The sequence below is a fragment of the Oncorhynchus tshawytscha genome, linkage group LG05 (genome assembly GCF_018296145.1).
Source record: "Oncorhynchus tshawytscha isolate Ot180627B linkage group LG05, Otsh_v2.0, whole genome shotgun sequence".
In the NCBI taxonomy this organism is placed as follows: domain Eukaryota; kingdom Metazoa; phylum Chordata; class Actinopteri; order Salmoniformes; family Salmonidae; genus Oncorhynchus; species Oncorhynchus tshawytscha.
The window spans coordinates 35,051,910-35,063,222 of NC_056433.1; the positions used below are offsets into that span (position 1 = coordinate 35,051,910).

Here is an 11,313-nt window from a genome sequence, read left to right on the forward strand (position 1 = left end):
GATTTGAGTTTATTAATGTAGTTTAAGTCAGCCATAGACAAATATATGTTTTATTATATTGTTTCACCTTCTAGCGATGGATTGTATAGACTGTCAAATCACAGGAGGCTGCGGAGGAGAGAACGGAGCAAATGGAATGGCATCAAACACCTGGAAACCATGTGTTTGATGTATTTGATACCATTCCACTAATTCCGTTCCAGTCACGAGCCCGTTCTCCCCAATGAAAGTGCCACCAACTTCCTGTGTGTCAAATATGTGATGTAGGTTACACTTTGGTTACTGTTTCTATGTGTAGTATATTCATCTTTATGGATGATCCAGTGTTTGGAAGTATGTGGCAAAGTTGAGAAAAGACTGTGGCTGACTCTGCACTTTAAATCAAATCAAATGTTATTTGTCACATACACATGGTTAGCAGATGTTAATGCGAGTGTAGTGAAATGCTTCCGACACTGCAGTAATAACCAACGAGTAATCTAACCTAACAATTCACCAACTACTACCTTATACACACAAGTGTAAAGGGATAAAGAATATGTACATAAAGATATATGAATAAGTGATGGTACAGAACGGCATAGGCAAGATGCAGTAGATGGTATAGAGTACAGTATATACAGTACATATGAGATGAGTAATGTAGGGTATATCAACATAAAGTGGCATAGTTTACAGTGGCTAGTGATACATGCATTAAATAAAGATGGCAAGATGCAGTAGATGATATAGAGTACAGTATATACATATGAGATGAGTAATGTAGGGTATGTAAACATTATATTAAGTGCCATTGTTTAAAGTGGCTAGTTATACATTTTTACATCAATTTCCATTGATGGAAGGAAGGGGAGGTGCTGAAAAAGGGCTTTAGTTTCTTGATGGTGGTGTACAGACAGTTCTCTCTGTTGGACTGTGGAGGTTGCAGACCGTATACATTTTTTTTAAAGTGAGAACTCAGCCGCTTTGTCGGTGTTGGAATGTATGCTGTGCTCTCAACGGAGGTCAAAGTATCAGTGTCTCAGCAGTTGATGTGTACACACACACACACACTACTGGATCTAGAATAATCCTGGCAGCGCGACTGCATGGAAACTGACAGGAAACTCAGGGGGACAGTCTTTCACCTCTCTCTCTCTCGCTCTCCTGTCATTCTCTCTCTCCCAACTCTCTCCCCCTTTTTTCCCTCTCAGTACAGTGCAGGGTAACACTGTTCAATTTCATGCTCCCGTGACCCTCTCACCTGTCATGATGTTGGCCTCTTTGGGTATAGCAACCCCATCCCCCTCTCCCTGCCTCCCCCTTGCCTCCTTCAACTAGGCTGCTGTGGTCAGAGGTCATAAATTCCTGAGAAGACCCTGCCACATGGCCACATAGTAGAGAGAGAGAGTCAATTTTCATAGAGGACAAAGGAAATCCTTCCACCTCACAGAACTTGAGGTACGAACAAATTTCATGTTCCGGAGAAAGTATAAAAGATCGGTGAAGAATCCAGCTACGAACTGGTCCGTTTGTCACAACTTGGGAAAGCTCATGGGAGACGGTGTGGCCACATTACCATAACGCTGTTTATATAATAGCCTCAGATATGAGGTTTACATCTAATTGTTGTATAAGATGAATGAGTGAGTATGATACTGTTTGTACAATTGTGTAATATGATTTTGGACTGCTTAATGAAGAAAAATACAATTCCCTTTTGATTTGAACTAAATCAGAGGACCGCCCCTGAGCCCAGTTAGGGTCAGGCCTCCTGGGACAGCCCCTTTTCTGCCATTCCAAATAAAACCCAACTTTGAGAAATTATCAGCAGACTGAGCTTACCTCAATTACGAGATGGCTAAATGTTGCAGACCATGTTTTTCTCCATTAGGAGGACAAAGGTTGTAGACCATTGCTGAATCTTTTAACCATACCACGTGGTTAAACTCTTAGACTGTCAATACCGACAGAATAAGAACAAGTCTTTGATATTGATTGATACTAGTCTGCAGCTAGGAATTCGGCATCATTGAACGCGAAGAATGACAACCGCCGAAACATCTATTCTATAACGAATGTCACTCTGAACAACCCCCTCTAACCACAACCGAGAGAGAGAGGGAGAGATACAGACAATTCTACAAAAGAAATGAACTTTTCACCAGCGATCAAGACGACACACTGAACGTAAATATTTATATTGATTGCAATTGTTCCCGAATGAGTGAGCGTTCGTGTGCAAAGGATTAGCATTTCAATTGTTATAATTATAATTTTGTAGTGACTTCTTAGTCGACCCCCACTTCCCCTTTTGTCTAACAAGCTGCCATGCTGGTTTAGCCCACTAGGGGACATTCTCCTATCATTACATTTACCTTGTTTGTTTGTTTGTTTGTTTATGCATTTCTGTGAATTACTTAGTTAGTCATAAATCAATTATTTAAGACAATTGATGTATGGATGACTCATAGTGAAGACTGGGTTCGTGCAGATAACCAACAATTTACGACGTTTGGAATGAGACTAACGTGAGGTAAAGTAAATCATTCATTAATTTGAAGACTAATTGATCAGATAACATATCTGAAAAGTTATTTTAGGAAATTATAACTTTGTAATCTGAATATTTTTCCTTGGTGCCCCGACTTCCTAGTTAATTAGTTACGTGATTAATCAGTTGATCGCGTAGTAACTAATTACAGAGAATCTTTGATTAAAAACTATCAGTCTTCAGTTGATGATAGTAAAGACACGACACACCACACGAGGTATCATACTGGCACACACTATGTCAGGTTGGTTAGGGAGATATAAAAAAGTTTTTCAATCACTTCCATGTAGTAGTAGTGGGCTTGGGTTGGGAGATACATATTCCATATGTAAGGTATTTCAGTATGGAAAACATAAGCCTGAAAATAGTTTTGATTAAATGGAATGACTGCACAACCCTTTTGGGCCACATATGAAAATAAAATGATGTCAACCAATGGAGGATAAATCTGCCTCTTAGCTTGATTCATAGGCCATCTGCCAGCCGTCGACTGACTGAAATTGCCTGCAGCGGCATCGTAAATGCACGATTGATACGCTGTATAGGAATTGGTCATGGTCGCTTATGAAAAGTATAAACACAGAGACAGTTGACAGCTATTTTATACACAAAGCTTGCGCCATTGAAGCTTCTTTTGATGTATGGTAGGTCCATGATAGGAATACAATAAAGGGGCAGTGTAGTTAAAAACGTGATTTTCCTCTACCACTAGAACATTGTCGGGCGTCCCTTTTAGCATATGCATCGGATGCATATCAACCCGCAAGGTGCGCAAACATAAGCACCAACACTTGATAAATATACGAAACAGAAATATAAACGCAACATGTAAAGTGTTGGTCCCATGTTTCATGAGGTGAAATGAAAGGTCCCAGAAATGTTCCATACACACCTTGTGCTGGGGACAATAAAAGGCCACTTTAATATGTAATATTTTGTCACACAACACAATGCCACAGATGTCTCAAGTTTTGAGGGAGTGGGCAATTTGCATGCTGACTGCATGAATGTCCACCAGTGCTGTTGCCAGAAAATTGAAAGTTAATTTCTCAACCATAAGTCACATCCAACGTTATTTTAGAAAATGTGTCAGTACGTCCAACTGGCCTCACAACCGCAGACCATGTGTAATCCGGCTTCATCACCTGAGTGATCGTCTGAGGTGGGGAGGGGGTGCTGAGGAGTATTCGGATTGGCTGGGCCTGGCACCCCAGTGGGTGAGCCTGGCTCCCAAGTAGGTGGGCCTATGCCCTCCAAGGCCCACCCATGGCTGCGCCCCTGCCCAGTCATGTGAAATCCATAAATTAGGGCCTAATTAATTAATTTATGTTGACTGATTTCCTTATATGAACTGTAAACTCAGTAAAATCTTTGAAATTGTTGCATGTTGCATTTATTTTTTTGTTCAGTGTAATTCATAAACTATTGTAAAGGATTAATTGCATGAATAAATATTTGTGGAAATATGTAAATAAATAAAAAGTTATATAAAGAGTCAAGAATATATTTGTATGATTCTAAAAAGTCCTAGAAAAATGTAGGCCTATAGCCTATTTGTGTTTCCCTTACAATAGAAACTTTACAGTTTGTAGATTTGATTAGTAAAAGAGTTAAAGTAATTAAATGTCTAGTTCGAGCTTCTTTTGACAAAGTAGAAACTAAAAAGAAAATAATTAAGCCAGTTGCGCAGGGGAAAGTATTTGCTGCATTCCTAAAAAAAAAAGCACAAGTGAATGAACAATTGTGAAGGATGAATTGCATAAAGAAATATTTGTAGAAATAGATTTATGACAATATATAAAAACAGTAATTTGTTGATTGTATCAGACACTGTATTGTGCCCTTATACCCGTGCCTTAGGCATGAATTAATCTCATCTTCTCTTTATGTTTTGGGTCCGCAGTCAGCAGACAGCTTCTGGGCTTTGTGTGACCAAGCCCTACAAACAAATCGGTTGCACTGCACACTGTCTTCATGGGCCTTGTTTCATTTGCACCTGCCGACTTAACATTGTGTCTTCTTTTTCCCGAGTGGGAGCTGTGGTGCTTGGGGAAGAGGGAGAGCAGGTCTCATTTGGCTCTGTTCTGGTTTTTCCTGTGGTGAGGCTCAGGCATCGGAGGCAGAGGCTCGAAGTCAACATCAGAATCAGATGAAGACTCTTCATCAGCAATGTAGATTTCCAGCTCAATATCTGATCCTCCATCTGACTCCTACTCATCTAAATTCTGCATTATTTTCAGTGCTGTCAGTGCATCCATTTGTTTGTTTTGGCTTACCTATACACGTTGTATGTTGTACTTATAGTCTGATTTGAATCTCTGAGTGGAGATTATATAGACTACTATTTCTAGCCTTTCGTAATAATATAATTAGACCGCCCATAACGCCCACAATTCTTCATCATTATTACACTATTGTTCTAAATTCAATCATCCTCTTCACCCTCATCATTCAGATCACCCTCTTTACCATTCTCATCATTCAGTTCATTGAAGTCACATGCACCATTATCAGATTCTATCTGGCTTCGATCGCCCATTCATGACAAAATAGCATATTTTAATTTTAAGTTTTGCTTAGTAACTGGAGCAATGCTGCCGTGCAAGTGGTCATGTGCTGAATGCATGGACAGCTTGGATATTCTTGGAAAAAGTGAAATTTGGAAGTAGAGCTGCAGCTCTTGAATTTTGAGAGTTATTTGACAAAGGTAAGTGTCATAGAAACTGCAGAATATGCTCTTTCGGGTACTATATAGAAATCACCCACTTCACCCTCCTTATCATTCTGTTAGGCTTCATTTAAATTTCAGTTGTGAAGGTGCACAATTATTGCCCATTCATCCATTTGTCATTCATTCAGTGAGGAGAGAGAGACGCATTAGTGCCTGGCTGGGTACCAACGTCCTACTGCGCATTGTCTTGGCGGGTGAAGTTAGGAGTGAGAAAAAAAACAGGTAAAAGGCTCTAAATATTGTGATTTCAAAATTCTGACAAATGAGCCATTGTAAAATACAAAAAAATAATATTTACAAAATCCAACATATTTGACCGTTGGCCTCTGGCAGTTCTAGTGTTAAAAAAATATGTATATATATATCCACACTATGAGGACAAAATAACACTGAAATTGTGAAAATTATGATAATGCACTTTTTGTGTAAGAGCGTTTTTTTTAAATGCCTGGAAATTCATCCTTCAGGTTGGAGATTTTGGCCTACATGCCATCACAATCGGATTATTCTGACCAATGACCAGTCATCTTTTATTTGCATATTTACCCTCATACTTTGAAGGGGTAAGTGGGGTAGGCTCTAGAATCGAGACAATCCTATCTGCCAATCAGGGCTGTGTATGTAAATATATTTTAATATATGTAAATGAATATCGACACGCCCACACGAGCAGACTGAGCATTTCAATGGCAAAAGGAGGCTGAGAGAAATACATTTATAAAAGTTATTAGAGTTATTTTAATGAAATAAACACACAGGGATGATTTAAAAAATAAAATTCAAAAGACTGCATGGGGTCTTTAAAACTAGAACCACTAAAGCAGTCATTTTTACTCCTCACAATTTTATAAAATTGTATTACACATTTTTTAAGTCCTGCCCCCCTCTGCTCTTGACTTTTCCTAAATAAGTCTATACTGTGCATCCGGAAAGTATTCAGACACCTTGACTTTTTCCACATATTGTTACGTTACAGCCTTATTCCAAAATGTATTAAAACATTTGTTTTCCCTCATCAATCTAATCACAATACCCCATAATGACAAAGCAAAAAGCATTTATATTTTACTTTTGAAGAAAACTGAAATATCACATTTACATAAGTATTCAAAGTATTCAAACTCTTTACTCAGTACTTTGTTGATGCACCTTTGACAGAGATTACAACCTAAAGTCTTCTTGGGTATGACGCTACAAGCTTGGCACACCTGTATTTGGGGAGTTTCTCCCATTCTTCTCTGCAGATCCTCTCAAGCTCTGTCAGGTTGGATGGGGAGCATCGCTGCACAGCTAGTTTCTGGTCTCTCCAGAATTGTTAGATCGGGTTCAAGTCCGAGCTCTGGCTGGGCCACTCAAGGACATTCAGAGACTTTTCCAAAAGCTACACCTGTGTTGACTTGGCTTTGTGCTTAGGGTCGATATCTTGTTAGAAGGTGAACCATCGACCCAGTCTGATGTCCTGAGTGCTCTGGAGCAGGATTGTATCAAGGATATCTCTGTACTTTGCTCCATTCATCTTTGACTCAATCCTGACTAGTCTACCAGTCCTGCCGTTGAAGAAACATCCCCACAGCATGATGCTGCCACCACCATGCTTCACATTAGGGATGGTGCCAGGTTTCCTCCAGACATGCCGCTTGGCATTCATGCCAAAGAGTTCAATCTTGGTTTCATCAGACCAGAGAATCTTGTTTCTCATGGTGTGAGAGTCCTTTAGGTGCCTTTTGGCAAACTCCAAGGGGCTGTCATACTCCTTACTGAGGAGTGTCTTCCGTCCAGCCACTTTACCATAAAGGCCTGATTGGTGGAGTGCTGCAGAGATGGTTATCCTTCTGGAAGGTTCTCCTATCTCCACAGAGGACCTCTGGAGCTCTGCCAGAGTGACTATTGGGTTTTTGGTCACTTCCCTAACCAAGGCCCTTCTCTTGAAATTGCTCAGTTTGGCCAGGCTGCCAGCTCTTGGAAGAGTCTTGGCAGGTTCCAAACTTCTTCCATTTAAAAATGATGGAGACCACTGTGTTCTTGGGGAACTTCAATGCGGCAAACATTTTTGGGTACCCTTTCCCAGATCTGTGCCTTGACCACAATCCTGTTTCGGAGCTCTACGGACAATTCCTTTGACCTCATGGCTTGGTTTTTGCTCTGACATGCAATGTCAACTGTGGGACCTTATATACGTAGACAGGTGTGTGCCTTTCCAAATCATGTCCAATCAATTGAAATGACCAGTTATAGAAACATCTGAAGGATGATCAATGGAAACAGGATGCACCTGAGATCAATTTTGAGTCTCATAGCAAAGGGTCTGAATACTTATGTGAATAAGGTATTTCTGTTTTTCATTATTAATACAGTTAAAAAAAACATATGTATATAATGTTTTCACTTTGACGTTATGGGGTATTGTGTGTAGATTGATTAGGAACATTTAAAAAATAATAATTTTAGAATAAGGCTGCAATGTAACAACATTTGGAAAAGGGGAAGGGGTCTGAATACTTTCCGAATGCACTGTATAACACATCACCAAACCGAACTGGAGTTATTATAGCCAGTTTTAGGAAGGCATGTCATTTTTTTGAATGGTTTTCCCCCGTTGCCCCTCCTTCTCCAAACAGTATGTCCTGTTGAAAGACAGTTGAACATGCAGTGCCCAGCTGACAATGACCCTGACAATTGCCTCGAAACTGAACCTAGACTACAACGAAACAATTTTTACACATATAACAACAGATGAAATACATTGAGTAAAGTTTGATGATGAGAAAGGGGAAGAATGGGTGAGTTGACGATGAAGGGGATGCATTATGTAATCACCAATTGTGAGTGAAGAACAGGGACGACCATTCTATTGTATTGATCCATTCTAATTAGAACCTTAATATGGTATGTACCCTATATTAGTCCACCGGATCAAAGTAGTCTTATCAGTCTACTCTGGCCTACTTGGAGAATGCTACACAGTGAGTAATTGAACATGCTAAAGGGCTTTCAATATCTGGGGAAATATCCGCATTGGGCAGCAGGCGCCAGTGTCGGAGAATGTGGTGATGAGGCTTGTGGAACCTTATGTTGGCAAGGGGAACAATGTCACCATGGAAAATGTCTTCCCTTCACTGTCATTGGTAAACAAGTTTCTTGAACAAGTTTAACTCATCTGCACAGCCGTTGTGGAACAACAGTGCAGAAGAATGACAAGACAACAGACACAATAAAGAGAAAACCGGAGTCTTTTACCCACTACAACCAAACAAAGGTATGTCAAAATCCCACCGCTGTCAGGAAACCTTTGGGGTGGCAGGTAGCCTAGTGGTTGGACCGTTGACCGCTAATCGAAAGGTTGCTAGATTGCATCCCTGAGCTGACAAGGTAAAAATCTGTCGTTCTGCCCCTGAACAAGGCAGTTAACCCACTATTCATATGCCGTCATTGTAAATAAGAATTTGTTCTCAGCTTACTTGCCTACTTAAATGAAATTAAATACAAAAAGAGTGTGTCAAGCATGTGAAAGTTACACAAATTGTGTTAAATGTCAGGAGAAGGGATAAGGGCTCAATTAAATTAATCTAATGCCATTGAGTGAAGAGCTACACAAGCTGACAATAATTGACTATTTATGACTGCTGTCATATCTACATATCTAGTCGGACATTTACATACACCTTGGCCAAATACATTTAAACTCAGTTTTTCATCATTCCTGAAATGTAATCGCGGTAAAAATTCCCTGTCTTAGGTCAGTTAGGATCACCACTTTATTTTAAGACTGTGAAATGTCAGAATAATAGCAGAGATAATTATTTATTTCAGCTGTTATTTCTTTCATCACATTCCCAGTGGGTCAGAAGTTATCATACACTCAATTAGTATTTGGTAGCATTGCCTTTAAATTGTTTAACTTGGGTCAGACATTTCGGGTAGCCTTCCACAAGCTTCCCACAATAAGTTGGGTTAGGGTTAGCCCATTCCTCCTGACAGAACTGGTGTAACTGAGTCAGGTTTGTAGGCCTCATTGCTCTCACACGCTTTTTCAGTTCTGCCCGCAATACCTTGACTTTGTTGTCCTTAAGCCATTTTGCCACAACTTTGGAAGTATGCTTGGGGTCATTGTCCATTTGGAAGACACATTTGCGACCAAGATTTAACTTCCTGATTGATGTCTTGAGATGTTGCTTCAATATATCCACATCATTTTCTTTCCTCTTGATGCCATCTATTTTGTGAAGTAAACCAGTCCCCCCTTGCAGCAAAGCACCCCCACAACATGATGCTGCCACCCCCGTGCTTCACGGTTGGGATGGTGTTATTTGGCTTGCAAGCCTCCCCCTTTTTCCTCCAAACATAATAATGGTCATTATGGACAAACAGTTCTATTTTTGACTTAACAGTTCTATCAGACCAGAGGACATTTCTCCAAAAAGTATGATCTTTGTACCCATGGTGCAGTTGCAAACCGTAGTCTGGCTTTTTTTATAGCGGTTTTGGAGCAGTGGCCTTCTTCCTTGCTGAGAGGCCTTTCAGGTTATGTCGATATAGGCCTCATTTTACTTTTGTACCTGTGTCCTCCAGCATCTTCACAAGGTCCTTTGCTGTTATTCTGGGATTGATTTGCACTTTTCACACCAAAGTACGTTCATCTCTAGGAGACAGAACGCGTCTCCTTCCTGAGCGGTATGACGGCTGCGTGGTCCCATGGTGTTTATACTTGCGTACTATTGTTTGTACAGATGAACGTGGTACCTTCAGGCATTTGGAAATTGCTCCCAAGGATGAACCAGACTTCTGGAGGTCGACAATTATTTTTCCGAGGTCTTGGATGATTTCTTTACATTTTCCCATGATGTCAAGCAAAGAGGCACTGAGTTTGAAGGTAGGTCTTGAAATACACCTACAGGTAAACCTCCAATTGACTGAAATGATGTCAATTAGCCTATCAGAAGCTTCTAAATCCATTACATAATTTTCTGGAATTTTCCAAGCTGTTTAAAGGCACAGTCAACTTAGTGTATGTGAACTTCTGACCCACTGGAATTGGGATACAGTGAAATTATAAGTTAAATAATCTGTCTGTAAACAATTGTTGGAAAAATGCACAAAGTAGATGTCCTAACCGACTTGGCAAAACTATAGTTTGTTGACAAGATATTTGTGGAGTGGTTGAAAAACAAGTTTTAATGACTCCAACCTAAGTGTATGTAAACTTCCGACCTCAACTGTACATTCATTATAATGCCTTTATTGCTTTTGTGCCGAGTTTCACTATTTATCAAGGCCACTTGGCGCTTATAATTGATGTTTTCCTCATTTGACCGTTCTTTTGACCCTGTGTCTTGCTGCTTTCTGTTTCATAGTTGTAACAAAGACACTCCACACATAAAATTGATTGAACACTTTTATTCTGGCATTTATTTATTTTTTATTATTTATATAGTAACAAAAACCAATGAAAATGATTTTGTGTAATTTTAAATAAAATTCAAATCTTATTCAAATTGTACCCAAGCCCTTCAATAAACACAACCAAATGATTATTTTTGCAAAAGCATATATTAAATATATGAATTACACTGTTAGAATGTAGCATGAAGGGGGGGTCCATCGAGGCCCAGCTGTTCTAGTGTTAAGCATTAGGGCATTTACTCCCTCAAATTAAACTTCTAGACCCAAACAAACTAGTGAGAAGTTAAATTCATCTCAACATAAAGCAGCAGATTGAACAGGAGGACACAGATTCCTGTAACTTGGTAATGTGAATTTGCTGGATAAAATAGCTGTGTCCAGTGAATGGGGAGATGTAAGGGAAAACATTCCAGAAGAACAGGCAATAGTAGTGCTTTTCCATTCCACATACCTTGTTTTGTATGTTTTCAAACTTGACTGGTTTGATTTTGTTTGACTTGAAAAAGAAAAGGAGAGGCTCACTCTCTAGGAGCTCAGATGCAATAACGTTTCCACAGGCAAGTTGTCTTCATCAGGGTATAATGACAAACACTGCGGGTCACTCATTTATATACTTTGAAAGGACACACACAGGTGTCTGTAAACATGG

At 39.7% G+C, this 11,313-nt stretch overlaps 1 protein-coding gene across 1 annotated transcript in view; it reads left to right on the plus strand.

Annotated features, from left to right (window-relative positions):
- Positions 1–11,313, plus strand: part of LOC112250546 (MAM domain-containing glycosylphosphatidylinositol anchor protein 2) — a 330,034-nt gene that overhangs the window by 60,631 nt on the left and 258,090 nt on the right. The gene's annotated exons all lie outside the window — the stretch shown is intronic.